At 30.9% G+C, this 16,022-nt stretch overlaps 1 protein-coding gene and 1 long non-coding RNA gene across 3 annotated transcripts in view; one reads left to right on the top strand and one right to left on the bottom strand.

Annotated features, from left to right (window-relative positions):
• LOC124420746 overlaps positions 1–16,022 on the bottom strand; it is an 83,595-nt gene that overhangs the window by 5,550 nt on the left and 62,023 nt on the right. Inside the window, exon 4 of the long non-coding RNA XR_006941354.1 lies at positions 5,901–5,996. This is a non-coding gene — a long non-coding RNA (uncharacterized LOC124420746). The remainder of the gene's footprint in view (positions 1–5,900; positions 5,997–16,022) is intronic.
• LOC111679336 (odorant receptor 74a-like) overlaps positions 2,668–16,022 on the top strand; it is a 30,274-nt gene continuing 16,919 nt past the window's right edge. Inside the window, exons 1-2 of one of the 2 annotated variants that reach the window (XM_046954787.1) lie at positions 2,668–2,784; positions 5,546–5,959. The gene's annotated coding sequence lies outside the window, so the exon portion shown is untranslated. Of the gene's footprint in view, positions 2,785–5,451; positions 5,960–16,022 lie in introns of those variants that run through there. The other variant, XM_046954788.1, reaches the window with a different exon arrangement.

The raw sequence follows: 16,022 nt of genomic DNA, 5'->3' as shown, positions 1-16,022 counted from the left end.
ATAGACTAGACTATAGACTAGACTATAGACTAGACTATAGTCTAGACTATAGACTAGACTATAGTCTAGACTATAGACTAGACTATACACTAGACTATAGACTGGACTATACACTAGACTATAGACTGGACTATAGACTATAGATTAGAACATAGACTATACTATAGACTAGACTATAGGCTAGACTCTCTAGTCTAGAGTAGACTAGACTAGACTATAGACTAGACTAAAGACTAGACTATAGACTAGACTAAAGACTCGACAATAGACTAGACTATAGAAAATATTATAGATTAGAATATAGGTTAAAATATAGACTAGGCAATAGACAAGATTAAATACTAGTTTTTTTTCTGTTAAAAAGTGTATCCAACTATTTGGCAGGGGGCCATCCTGAATTTTCCTCTCAGCTATAAAAAATTGGTTTGTGTATATCGTCACCTAAAACGCAAGCGGCGCTATCAAACATTTTTTAAATTTTACAGGAGAAGAAAAACACTATTAAAATTGAAAAGTTTGTTTCTATCAAGGCGATTTATTTGTAGTAAATAAACAAATTGTTTAATAGTAAATCCAATCATTTGTTATGATAGTTGACTATGGCGTATATAAAAATAAATAATTTGGACTTTTTACCTTAAATATTTAACTGTTTTTGCAGATAGGGCCTTTTGTTTTCTGTCAATAAAATCGATAATTATGAACGGAGGATTTCAATTTTGTTCTGGACATTTGTTTTGATGCATTACATTAGATTTGCCAATGAAATCGATTTCGAAATTTTTATTAGTTAGTGTTTCAGGAGACGATATATATGTTAGTTTTTTCGCATTGTTTTATTTTCTTCTTATTAACTTTTTATTTCAATCTATCTTTTTATTCAACTGCAGAGAAATGTGTTTGTAAACGGCATAGTTGTTGTTTTTAATTTTTTTTTCTTCATTTTTATTATTTGAAGGCTTTAGACTTTTTGTTATGGCCATATTTTGTTTCCTGTTAGCAGAGATTAAAGTCATCAGGTAAATGGATTCACGTTCAAGTTTATGTACATTGTTGTATGGATAGTGGAAGGGACTGGCAATCTGGTAGGTATTTGAAGATTTTTTTCAGCTGCAGATCTACAGCAAACAAGATTCTTATTTTATGAGAGAGAAAGATTAGAAATTATGAAGAATAATTCATTAGAAAAATGAGAAAGAAACACGCAAACAAACACCAAAGCAAAAAATACGTATATTTTTATAATACTGTATGGAAAATAGAATTTCGTGTTTAAGGAGGCATGTAAGAAAGTAATAATACACAATGTAATAAAAAATGTAGCATATTTTAAGGCTGTTAAGTTTTAAAGTAAAACCTTCATAAGCTGAGATGCTACATATCTTATAAATTCTCTCTTAGATATTTAAGTAATGAATAAATTAAAGTGTAACCACTTAACAAGTACATGCAACAACTTTAACATAATTGTTTGTGCATGAACAAATTTTATAAAATAATAAAGCATACTTTAGGGGCTGTTAGAATATAATTTAATTAAAGTATATCTTAAGGAGAGCAGATAATTTAATCAAGATATTTAATACATTTTAAGGGGGGGAAATAAAATTTTAATAAGAAACTGAGATTACTTGTATATTGTTTGAGAATAGTTGTTTAAAAACAAATTAATAAATGTTGCCTAATTTGAGGGGTTAGTTATGTTAATAAATAACTAACACTTACCCCAAAAAAGTTAATTTAATTTAGAAAAATTTATTCATTCAAACAAGTTTCATCTGTCAATTTAAAACCATAAAATACAAATGTTAAAATATAAATTTTCTGTTAGTGCTTAAGCAATTTTCCATCATTTATATGGGTTTTCAAACATTTAAACTTTTAACCCTTAAAACAAAAACAAAAAAAAATGGTTGCCTTCATTATGCCCCCTGCCTAAACGCAATATGCTGTATCATTTCTGATCCTTAGCGCACCTCCTTAGCAGTGAACAAATGGTCAAAAACTTAAATAAATGTTCAAATTCTTACCCATTTTAAGGTAAACGTAAAAACAACAGAATTATAAATAAAACTTTAACTAAACAACCCGCAACTCTACCATTCTCACTTCACATTTTTGTGGCTTCCCTAATAAAAACAACAACTACATCAATAACAACTTTAACAACCTCAACTCACGTGTTTTATTTTTCGAAACGAAAAGGTTGTGGCAACACAATTTTGTGGCTTCAAATATATATTTAGTTGGGTAATATTTGTTTTTTTTTCATCAACGTAAACAGAGAAGAAAAGCATTCAAGGAAACCTATAAAAATTCCAACTGAAAGGGTTAAAAGTTATGTTTAAAAAAAAGGTAAAAATATCGAAAAAATTACACATAAATTTATAATAAAAATAAAAAAATTGTTTTTGAAAAAACGTGCCAGCATCCATAAACTGTGTAAGTGTAATGAATATTCGTTAGCAGCAATTTTGTAATTTAGTTTAAAATGAATTTTTGTTTAACTTCCTTAATAATTTATATTATATCCCAGCAAATACTATACAGTGTCTTGAACTAACACAACAAGTTATTTCTTTTTCAGTGACAATCACATTACATATAAGTAATTTTATAAGGCCTTACATATACAACAAATACATACATACAGAAAAACTTTATTGCGCGCTAGTAACTGTTCTTTAACAAACACATAGAAAGAAACTAGTTTTTCTGTGTTGTAATAATTGCAGCGAACTAACGGTCCAGATATCCAGGTTCGTTTTATGTATTCTTAACTGAGTAAGTACTTACTTAAGTAGTTATTTGTAAGAGAAAATCGTAAGTTATTGCTTCTAATGTCATTACACTGTGATCAAATAATGACTTAAAATGCTAACAAAAATGTACTGAAATACAGCATTTTAATTTATTACTTGTCTGTGTAAGTTTTTGCTGGGAAATTTTTAAAATGTCTTGAAAGCGTTGAACTATAAAATGTGTTAGCCCAAAGATAAATATGTGTACTAGTTAAGTATCTGGAGTCTGAGTGCCACAGAAGAGGTTGCAACCACGGACACTTAAGATCGGCTTGGTATATCGTAGGCACGAATGCCGAGTGCTTTACGTGGACACCTACCTTGACGACCTTATTTCACGGTGGTTTTTTCCATCCACTGGATAGACTTAAAAACTGTTTCAGGTGGCAATTTGTGTAAATGGCTGAGCCGGTCCTTGCAAAAGCACTTTGCTGAAACACTCGAGCTCTCTAATCTCTTGCCATAGTAGCACCGTAGCGGAATGACGGCCAGCATATGCTCAAACCAAATGCACAAGGAAAAAGCTATCGTCTAAAGTCAAAAGAACTGATCTATTTCACAAAAGATATACATATAAGTCAACTGAACCCAATAATTACTCCGACAATTAGTCGCGTAGCAAGAATCAATATATCCTGTTCAAATGGCAACAGAACTGAGAAACTTCCCCGAAGCGTAAAAAGGCATACTTAATCAGTACTAATCTCCAATATATGGAGACATTACCGATCTTTTACCAATTTTAACATCAGCTCAGTTCCCATGATCAAAAAGATCACTCCGCATGATGACAGGCAACCATTGAACGCTAACCGGATAATTCTCCAGCGGCGTTCTTCTATACAAAATACAGATCGTGTTCAGGAATTCAGCATATGCTGCTTTGTACACAGACCTGTTTGAAGACAGAACTACATAATCCATTGGGTATAGGACAGGGATGGAAAAAGTGATTTTGTTTCAGTATCAAAATATATTTCAGAGAGTACTTTTTTGGGTCTCAAAGTACTTAGGTTAGGTTAGGTTGATAGGAGGATGTGTACTACATCAAATCTGAAAAAATACACCAAGGCCACAATCGGGCCTGTTGCTCTTTATCGTGAGCAGAAACTCAGTTTCTTGAGTTCAGTGCTCAGAAACTCAGTTTCCTGAAAGTAATTCCTAAGAATCTTCCAGCCAGTGTTTATCAGGAATGTTATTTTCGGAATAACATCACTTCCAAGATACCTGGATCTAACTTCGACGAATATCGGGCAGTGGAAAGAACGTGCTCCAGAGTTCCACTGTCCTCTCTACATGCTCTATATACGTCTGAATCTGCACGTCCAATTTTGCATGTGCTCGTAATCGTGTTTGTCCACTCAGAATACGTACTATCTTACTAACTTCAGACTTGCTTATTTTTAGGAGATTTGTCGTATTGCTCTTATCAGGGTCACCCCATAGGATTTCCGGAATATTTTTACTTATTGTTGACAAAAAAAAATAAATAAAATTACACGTGCGTGAATAGGTGAGTAGGGATTAAAATGGGCCTATCCTTATAAATTTTGGTACAGAAATTTACGTCTAATTCAAAGTTATTTATGTAGAATTAAACCATGTTATGAAATGCATTTTGACTAGGTCTAGGGTCAAATGAGGCCCGATGTAATCGGTATTATCTTTTAAAGTTCTATAAAAGTAAGTTTTGCCAATTTTTGTCGACATAATAAAATATTTAAAGTAATTATGAGTCCAAAAGCCTTAAGAGGGAGGTAGGGTTGTATGGGGCAAGGCGATTTTAAATATTTTCAAAAGCGTTCGTTCTTAGACCAAATTTATCAAATGATCTTGGAAATTGTGACCTGTAGCATGCGCGCAAGGATTTGACTTACAGCCGATATTTTTGAGCGTTTCAAACATCAGCACAAACGCATTACACCCTCCCCATTGTTTTCGTGGAGTGTATACAATTGTTATAAGTTCAAGTATGGACTCATTCCAATAAATTTTCAAAGTTTTATATCGACGTACATAAACCTTTAATTTTTTATAAGTTATTTATATTTGAAGAACTTAAGTACTTTTTGTTGCAATATTTTTTGTCTAAGTCTTTTAACAATATTCCATATTTAACGCTTTAATGCCCACCGATTTTCTAGCCATTAATAAATCTATTTTATAATTCTTTAGTAATTTCCTCAAGCGTTATAACACTTATGACGAACATTAAATATACATACATGTATGTAAAAAAGGAAAATATATATTATGTATAAAACGAAGGAAAAAAATTTACTTTACATTATCCCTAAAAGTAAAAACAGGTGAATTTATTTTACCTTTATTCTGAGAAAAAAAGGCTAAATAAATAAAATAAAGGTAAGTAAGTCGATTAGTATGGCAGGATGAAAATAAATGAGTCTGTTTGCTTTTACAGATCGTTACTGTTAAAAATTGCAGACATAAACCCATTTCACTGCCATTTATAACTTGAAATACCATAATAAAAATACAATATAAAATTATAGAAGTGTTACTGACTAACCAACAAATAATGGGGGAAATTTGTTGGTACTCTTTCATTTTTTAAATGGTACTTTTTGAATTTTCTATAATAAGGTTATATTTTGAATGAGAAAGAATGTTAGATAAGAGGAAACTTTTTTTGTACTTTTTTATTATTCTTAGGAGTGAGCCGTTTGACAACTAACTACTGACATATTGAGTTTTGTATTTTTTTTTCTCGTTCCATGTACAAGAATTTTCATCAATTTTAACTTATCTCTTTATCATTGCTGCCTCGTTACGTAACTTCCGAAATGAAATAAACATCACTTCCTTTTACAACCACACAAATAGGATTGCCTCAGCACCTATAAGCGTAACCGGTAAATCAAAATATGAATCCATCAATGATGTCCAAGCAACATTCTTTTTCAGAAGGAACACGCCGTTGTAATACCAGTATAATTAAAGTTAACCCTTAGAAGTTACATCATATCCGACATATTCATTGAAAAAAGGATCCGACTCAGTTAATCCTGTCATAAAAGTGGGTGAAGCCCTTATACGCCCACATTCATCCCGTATCATATAAACTTTACACCAACTCACATGATATTCTATTGTACCGTACATGAAGCCTATTGAAAATGGTTAACATCGGCTGCAAAGTAAGTTCTATAATAGCCTTGATGACCCTCAAGAAATCTATAATTAAAAAAATATATAAAAAAAGCTTTCTTCAAAATTTGACTTAAATGTTCACAGTTTTATTCAATAATAAATGGCTTAAGTGTATCTGAGGCAAGAAACAATTCAACTTAAATGTTTTAAATGTCGGCCTCGCCTGACTATAATTTCTTACTTGTTGCTTTTGGGCATTGTTCTGTCGGTCTAGGTTAGGTTAGATTAGGTTACGTGGGTTGCTCGCTAACAAGCAAGTTCGGAGGCCTTGTAGCCCATTGTGATACCCTTAGAATTACCATTCATGTTTATCAGTGACGCATCTCTGAGACAGTCTAGATCATGGTAAAGAGCTCTACCCAGATATAGTAGTATGTACTCTTGTAAGGCTGGACAGTCACATAGAAGGTGTTGTACCGATTCCACTTCCTTTTCGTCTAAGCAGCTTCTATAGTAGCTATGATTTGGGTAGTCCATACATTCGGACATATGTCCAATCATACATTGCCCAGTAATTATACCAGTTAGAAGCCTAATCGAGTTCTTATCAAGAGATAAGAGAGTACTAGTCCTATTTGTTGTCAGATTGGGCCAGAGCAGTGTCGATATTCTACAAGTGGTGATATTTGACCACCTGAGTTCTTTCGGTTTATATACAAGTATTTATTGAAGTATTTGAGCTATATAATATATTGCCAAGTTATCACGTTGAGGAATGACACTCAGCATGGGAAAAGCACTGGTCGAAACCAAATAGAGAGAGGTTTGCCTAAATCCCAACAAACGCATCTGATAAATACATGAATTCATCTAGGAAATTACACAGGGATAGACCAAAATAACATATACGATGTCATGAGCTACCGCATCCCTTATCTCAACACTCTGGTAATTTAGAGACTTTTTTTGGTAGACTGTAATACCCCACCATTAGGATCTATCTATATGTCAAGATGGTGTGAGCAAACTTCAAAGTCAAACGGACTCAATAATCACGCCGACAAGTTGAGTGACGGCCCTCTACTATTAGTCGCGTAGAATGAATCAATATGTATCATATAAGAATGGCAATAGAACTGAGAACTTCTCTGAAGCAAAATAGCAGCACAATCAATCGATACTAGTCTCTCGTAGAGCAATGAAACCCTCCCAAAATTTTAGCAATTGACATCAGTTCCATTCTAAGAAATAACATGCAACCACCAAATATCAACCTGATAATTAAGCGCCGTATACTGGCGCCTTACTACCCGAAGAATAAACAATAAACTCAGCAAGCTGAGAAATTTATCATAAGTTGCTCTGTCACATCACCTAGTGATATCTGTTGAGGTGGCAACAACACCGCAGAGAGCAGCTACACATATGTTTAAGAGATTGGATGTATCTTTGCTTAAAACCATAATTCTCTTTCCGCGATTTTGAATTTAAAAAATGGTCACTACGTTGCGAGCATAGTACCAGGTTGTCTGCTGCTCTGGTTAAGATAAGTATACAATTTTTAAACACTATATAGTGAAGAGTAAATAAGATGCGATACTGCTGAAGTTTGTATGTTAATTGCAATAGATCTACATAGATCTTTACTAGAAAATATCTATAGTCTACATTCTTTAACAAAAATTTAAACCATTAAGGAATAGTTGTCCTTCTAAAGTAATGAAATTTGTATTATAGTGAATACAACACCAAGTAAAGCCGGGTAGAGGAAAGCTAGTCATTTCTAATTTAACCAAACAGTGTAACGAAATAGTCAACAAAAAGAATTAAATAATTTGAAATTATATGATAATTGTGGAAATGTGTGTGTGTGTTAGAACTGTGTTAAGTGATAATGCGTGTAGGTTACAAATGGCTTTAGATGGTAGATGTATATAGGTTCTTACGATTTTTTCTCCTCAACCATTTGTAAAGCAGGCATGAAGTAAAAAACTTTGGGATTTATGGGATTTAAAAGGGTTTTAATAATATTATCATTGTTCACACTCTTAGGAAGTATAAAAAAGGGATGGATTTGGTTTGCTACTTCCCCACCACGTTTATGTTGAAAATATGTAAAAAAGGAAACAGGTGTTAAGTTTAATCAAATGAATAAATTATATATTTTTTTCTCAATCTTCCTCGTTTACCCACATTTTCCAAATAAACTGTACTATAAAATAGATTAAGAAAAAAATCCTAAAAAGCATGCTATGATTTTGTATTTGTAGGCAGCCTAAAGATAGGCAGCATTCCAAGAATATAAATTACATAATATACATACTTTTTGTTTGACTTAAAGTAGGCTGTTAGAAGATTTTAATACTGGGTTTTTTTATACTTCAGCTAAACATTTTGCATTATAAAAGAGTGTAAACTAATATTTAATCATGACCCTTAGGCAAATTGAAAACCAGACATAGACATTGAATAAAAATTTGTAATTAAATTTATTATTGTTTTTTTAAATATTTAAAGATAAACAAGTTTGCCTTCAAGTGTCATAAAGATTTAAAAGTTAGAAGAAATATTAATAAAAAATATGTATTTATGTGTATGTTCAAAAAATAAGGGTTAAGTGTGTATGTGTATGGCCTGGAATATGAAATTATTTAAAGTTTAGCAATATGTTGTTTAGATTGAAGAATTTGCATAAAATTGAATTAAATATATATGTATATGACAAGGAATAAAATATATTAAAAAAATCTTTACGTTTTAAAGTTAGTCACTATTTAAATTTAAAGTTTTACAGAAAACATCTTAATTATTTAAGTTCATTACGTTATATAACTTTAAATATAATAAAATTATTATATTAAAATTAAAATGTTATAAAATTACATGCAACATGAATGAATAACAAGGTAATCCGCCTTAATACATGCAAATGTTTTCATTCTTAAAAAGCTTTGCATGATTTTAGGCATAAACTTGGTAGTAATGGCTTATTAAGACAATTGAATGCATTCACTTTCACATTGTGGTCACACACATACACATATGGTCAGGGTTATTTATTATAACCTTTAGCAAGGTGGTAAGTAAGTGTGTATGTATTTAAATTTGTCATTAGTTTTGTATTTTTTAAAGTGTCGTAAGAGACCGTTATAAAACACTTAAGAAGAGGTTGTTAATGAAGGGGATTGTTGTTGTAATAAAACTAACCCAACAAAAACTTTGGTAATTATTTGGTAATTCTAACTACTTACCTATTAGCACTAATATACATCGTTCTGATTACATATAAGTACTTTAATAACGTCGTGTTTGTAATGAGTTATGTAAATACTTTTTAATTCATAAGTCAGTTTTTTTTAAGATATAGAAACTTTTTTAGTTTTTTTTACATGGTTTTTTTGTCAGATTTTTCATGTAATTACTTGTAAGCGTTTGTTATAAGTACTTACCTCTAATGACATCACCATGTTAAAATAACGACTTTAAATGCTAATGTGCAAGTAGTTTTTAGCATTTAAACCTCCTTTACTGGTAATGAAAGTTTTTGCTGTGAAGTTTGCTGGATGCAAGTTAAGGGGATTAAGTATATTTCTGAAATATAACAACCTTTAAAATTTGAACGCGCTTTCTCATGTGTCTATGGATCGAGGAAGTCTAGTTTTCTATTATGAAATTACATCTAAATTTTGATTAATGATGTGAATTATCTTAAGATTGAAAGTCCCTTTTAGTATATGCAACATGACCCATTAAATATAAACACAACTTACAAAGATAGATAAGTCCGTAGATTAGCCATTTAAGCGATTAGAATGCCAAAATTTAGTTACACAACGGAAATTTATATCAATTTTAACATGGTAATGACATTGGAGACAAATTCTTAACATAATCTCCTAAAAAGAGGCAGTTAAGTAAGTACTTTTCACAATCGCATTAACTACCCATCAAAAACGTTTTTTACCCTTAAAAGGGTTCAAAAGCCAAAATTGAAGATAAGTACATAAACGAGTCACTTTATAAATAAGCAGTTATGTAAGTACTTACCATAATTACTAGTATATATATACTGAGTTAAGTAAGAAATTATGTTTTTGAACAGGATATTGATGACTACCCAGTAAAATATTTTAAAATTTTTGTAACTAATATTGTAGGTAATGTAGTTATTTCATACATTACTTGGTAATGTGTTATCATTATCAATAACATAAAGAATTAGTAAGTATTTCTAACCGTAGTCGATTTTAGAAGTTTCTTTTAAGAATTGTTGATATTTACATTTGTGTGGAAACCATTCCACACAATAGAATAATAAAATTACTTTTTAATGGGGCATTAATTGTCATCGTCGAAATAAGTAGTAATAAAAAGTAACTACTTACACTTTTTACCAATATTACTTGTCTACTTACTGGTTAAGTAAAGATTTTGGATCTTTGCGTCTTCTACTAGTATTCACGCATAAATAGGGTTTTGAAAGTCGTTACTAGACTCTTTTTAAGTAATGCACATGGTGTGGTTAGTAGTTATTAAAATGTTGCTGTTGTTGCTTTTGTTATCAATAAACCAGCTCTAAAACTCTTTAGTCTATTGTATAGAAGAACTAAGGAGGCTCTGAATGCGCCCTTGAGCAGGGCTCAACAGAGAAGCTTCAATGTTAATCTGACGAAAACGGAAATCTGTCTTTTCACAAGATAGACAAAAATTTCTACGTATACTGAACTTTGCTTCCAGGGCAAGGAGAACCGATGACAGGCAAAGTTAAGTACTTATGTGTAATCTTTGGCCGTAAATTAAAATGAAGACACCACATAGAGAATAGGATCAATAAGGCACATCGGTGCTGGGCGATATGTAGGAGAACTATAGGCATGAAATTGGCTATTAGTCCTATTATGACAAATTGACTTCAAAAAGTGTAATTACCCAAATCTAGCTTATGATTTAATGATCTGGTGGACTGCATTAGACAAAAAGATCAGCGTATATGCTACTTGGGTATAAGTGGTGCCATGTGTACTACTTCAACAAAGGCTTTGGCAACGTTGTTAGTTATTCCACCCATTGAAACCTATTTAAGATATGAGGCAGTGCTTATAGCCGAAAGGGTCTTTTCTTTAGGGGAATTGGCCAAACGAACATGTCATAAATGTATACTGGACATTGGAATGTTATACACAATCATCGGACCAGACACAGAATATGTCGGAAACTTTGAAACGCTGATTCCAGATAGAATGTCTTGGTCAAGCGGAACATTCAGCAAATACCAGTAGAATCTGTTCTTATACGGATGGCTCTAAGTTGGGGGACAAATTGGTTTTCAATATTGAAGATTCAGAAAAAGAAATATAATAACATTTACCTAATCATAACACAAGCATTCAGGCAGAAGTCCGAGCAATAATGGAATGTATAAATTGGATTAGAAAAAAATGGCGTCCACAGCCCTTAATATATTTACCGACATCTGTTAGTGCGATATCAGCTGATAGTATTAAATCTAAGACCGTATAGGATTGTAAGAAAGCTTTAACTGAATACTCTCCTAGAGCCACTCAGGAGTAGTCGGCAACGAAAGAGCGAATGTAATAGCTTTAAAGGGGAAAGGAGCTCACGGCAGTGAGAAATGCTACCATTCGACGCAATTAAAACTGAATTAAAAATATGGGTGTGATAATCCCATAAGGTCACTTGGAATAATGAAACGGTGGGAGGTACATGGGATCCTATGGGGTCATCTTGATGAGAGCAAGAGAAGAAATCTCTTTAAAATTAGCTAGTCTAAATTTAGTATGATGGTACGTAGTCTAAGTGGACACAGAGGATTACGAGTACATGTGTGCAAAATTTTACTTGTGGATTCAGACGAATGTAGATGCTCTACATTAAAGAGGATAGTGAAACTCTAGATCACTTTCTTTGCCACTGTCAGACATTCGTCGAGGTTAGATCCAAGTATCTTGGAAGTGATGTTATTTCGAACTAAAACTGATTGGAAGATTCTTAGGAATTACTTCTAGGAAACTGAGTTTTTGAACACTACTACAATTACAATGGCAAAAATTTAAGGACAATTACAAGCAATTGTAATTAATTATTATTAATTATTAGACAATTATATATTACATAATTTGTTATTCCTCATTTACAATCGTTCATAGCCCTGAACCTTACCCTTTTCATTACTAAATAAATATTTCGTCCCATATAAGGTAACTTCCGAAAATTGCTCTTATATGCTTGGTCTAATATATAAAATCAATCCATGAAATTGACTCCTTTTCGCTCCTTATGCCATTAAGAAAACGTGTCAGTTGTAGTCATCCAAAGAGCTCATAAATAAGAGGATTTCGCTGCAAACTGAGTAGATTAGAGAAAAACAAAATTAAATTTATTCTATAGCAAAAATACCAAAAAAAAAAATATTTTACCAAGAAACATGTTTACAACATGTTGTAGGTGGGAAATTTATTTGCAAACATTGTTATTTAATTTTATTTATTGTACAACACAGTTAACACAATTTCAATTGAGCAAACAGCCAGCTGTCATCTAAATAGCTATTGATTTAATTGTCTGTAATAAACCTGTGGAATGTTTGTTACGTCAATTGTTTTTGCAAGCCAAGAAAATGGTAACAAAAATTCTCAATCAACTTTTTGACATTTTAATTAGTTGATGTACCAGGGTTGGGAATGCCAAAAAATTCAATCTTTCAAAAAGGCCATAAATAATAGAGATATTAGCGAAATACCCAAATAACCCCTGAAAATATGGTCATTATAAAACAACTGCTTAGCGAAAAACAAATTTCACCTTTTTTTATAATATATACGAAAATTTCATGTATAATACGAAATATTACTTAATCAAACCGTTTTCTTATTTTACCAAAGTACGAAAACCTCTTTAAATATATTTTTCGTAAATGTAAGCGAAATTAAACATAAAACGTTTTATTTAATTTATTTATGTTCTACATATGTTTCTTTAGCACTTAATAAAAACTTTTGGTATTTTAACAAAACATTTCAAGAAAGTAAAAACAATAAAAAAATACACAATAATTAAAAAAAAAACAAGTTTTTGTTATAAAGAATAACGTACTTGTCTTAAAAGTTGTAAAAATAAATTATATTGGGTAAACCCAAGTAAAACGAGCGAAAGATTTTGTCATTTTAAAATGTCCGTCCGTCCGCCTCTATAAATATTATAAAAAATATTTATAATTTTATGCGAATCTAAATATTTAAAAAAAAAATAAAAAATGAAAATATATAAAAATCGGTTTACGCTTGTATATTTTGATAAATAAATCAATTCATCAATTTTTTTAGAGTCTTAACATCCCATCTAGTTGAGATAATCCCAAAGTAAAGCTTAACCGATTGTAGTTTCTCTAATTTTTTTTAAACATTTTCAACACGTGTAACATAAAAGCCACACTTTTAGAACGTCTATTTTTTAAGAAATTTAGTACAAACTTTTTCTTTTAATTTTTCTTTTATTATTTCATTTTTATTATGTTTATATATTACACAAATATTTATGTCACTTTATTTGTCATTATGTCTGTCTGTGTGTCTCATTGTATATCTTTAAGTATTTCATTCTTTGTGTGACTGTCTTTAACTTTATCTGCTTTTGTATATCAACACTTCACAAATTACAAGACACAACACAACAAGACCATCTAAAATATTTAAAGAACAATTGTCGCAACCGCAACGACAGCAATAACAACAAAAACATTAGCAACAAGAATGTACACAAAAACAAAAAACACTGACAATGGCAGCAATAAGAACGACAATATTTAACAACAAATACAAGTAGGAAAGTATAGTCGGGCATGGCCGACCATATAAAATTTTACTTTTTAATTAAAACTTATTTGTGCCAATTTTTAGAGAGATAATAGAATTACGTCAAATAGTAATTATGGCATCAAAAGTTCAAATCGTTAGGTACGGTTGTACGATTTCAACCATTTTCAATAGGCTTCGTCCCTGTGCCAAAAAACATGCTTGGTCCAAATTTCATCAAATTATCTTCAAAATTGCGGCTTGTACCTTGCGCACAAAATTTACATGGCCAGCCGGACAGACGGACGGACGAACGGACATGTCTTAATCGACTACAATAATTATTTTGAATCGATCGGTGGGTATTGGACCAATATTTTTGTACGTTACAAACATCAGCACAAACGTATAATACCCTCCACACTATAGTGGTGAAGGGTATAATAAAAGGCTGTAGTCGGCATTAACGAACTGTTTAGGCCACTAACTAACTAACTAACTAACTAACTAACTAACTAACTAACTAACTAACTATCTAACTATCTAACTAAGTAAATAAGTAAATAACTAACTAACTAATTAACTAACTAAATAACTATATCTATCTATCTATCTATCTATCTATCTATCTATCTATCTATCTATCTATCTATCTATCTATCTATCTATCTATCTATCTATATATCTATCTATCTATCTATCTATCTATCTATCTATCTATCTATCTATCTATCTATCTATCTATCTATCTATCTATCTATCTATCTATCTATCTATCTATCTATCTATCTATCTATCTATTTAACGAACTAACTTACTAATTTTTTAACCTCCGTGGAAGTAATTTTTTTGAGGTCCAAAGAAGCGAAAATAATCCACTTTTTTATATAGAAAGTTTTGGAATTAAACCAGTTTTATTTTGGAGTTAATTGATAAATGCTTGTAATTTATTTATTTATGTTAATATTATTTGAGTCAAATTAGTTCTATCCTATAATACTACAATTTCACTTCCAAGAATATAACATAAAAATTACTTCCTAAGAATGACATCAGATGTAGTGAATTTGGAATTAATTTAAAGGAACATCCCTCCTTTAACAAGCTTCTTTCAGATCTTTTGCAATACTTCCACGAAGTAAATTCTATTTATTTTTTGCTTCTTTGGAAGTTCTTATTTTGCTGGGAAATGTCATAGTTTAATCCGCAACATTTACATAGTGCAAAAGCAAGCATAGAGGCTTAGGTAAGTTCCTCTACCAATTCTATGTATACTTAGAAAGTTAAATTTAGGAGGTCTCATTAATCCATACATAGAGGCCATGAGAAATCCTTTCACATATGGGACGCGTGCAAATTTTAAGAATACAATTAGTAGAAATTTCAACTTATATTTTGATTACAAAAACAAAAGAACATACATAGCTTAATTGTCCCAGAAAATTACTCGAAATCTAACCCTTTTATTTTAGTGCGTTATAAACTTTAGCTCGAACACATTATACCCGCTCACAGTATAGAGGCGTGAGATGGTCAAAAACTGTTACGTTTCTTGAAATGTGTGTTTGTGTGATTTTTGCAAACAAAACAAAAAACTACATAAATTAAATAATATTACAACCGCTATAGCAAAGTGTGCTTTTGTTATACAAATGAGGTGTTTTGTTGTTTTTCATTCTTTTAAGAAGAAATATATAAAAAAGCATACAAATGAAAAACCAACCAAGTTTTTTCTTTTATGTGTTATTAAATTATGCAATAGCAATAGATATCTACACCCACCCACCACCACTTAAGTATTTTTTCAAACTATAATTATAAGATTGTGGAAGGCAGATTATTTTTTTAAAGGATTTTTCTATTGTTTACAAAAAAATAATACAAAAACAATAAAATTTATAATTAGTTGACATTATTATTTGTTTAATAACAAAAGGGATTTTTTTCAGTAGGGAATAGAAAAAAATATTGCATAGATTTAGGGAGTCTAGTGAAATAATATACATTTTTATAGAAAACGGTTAACTGTAGATAATGAATAATAATTTTATATAGAAAATTATGAAAAAATTTTATAGAAAGCTGCCTACAATAGAAACTGTTACCACAGATCTTTTTCTATAGAAAACTGGTTGCAATAGACAATATTCTATAGAAAACTATTTACGACTGACAATTTTCTATAGAATCTCTTTAGGGCTGACAATTTTCTATAGAAAGCTGTTTACGAAAGTCAATATCTATTTAAAACATTCTACACAAGAAAATTTTCTAGAAAGAAGACAATTTTTTTAGAAAA

Source organism: Lucilia cuprina, chromosome 2 (assembly GCF_022045245.1).
Source record: "Lucilia cuprina isolate Lc7/37 chromosome 2, ASM2204524v1, whole genome shotgun sequence".
NCBI classification, from domain to species: Eukaryota; Metazoa; Arthropoda; class Insecta; order Diptera; family Calliphoridae; genus Lucilia; species Lucilia cuprina.
This window is presented reverse-complemented; position numbering and strand designations above follow the sequence as displayed.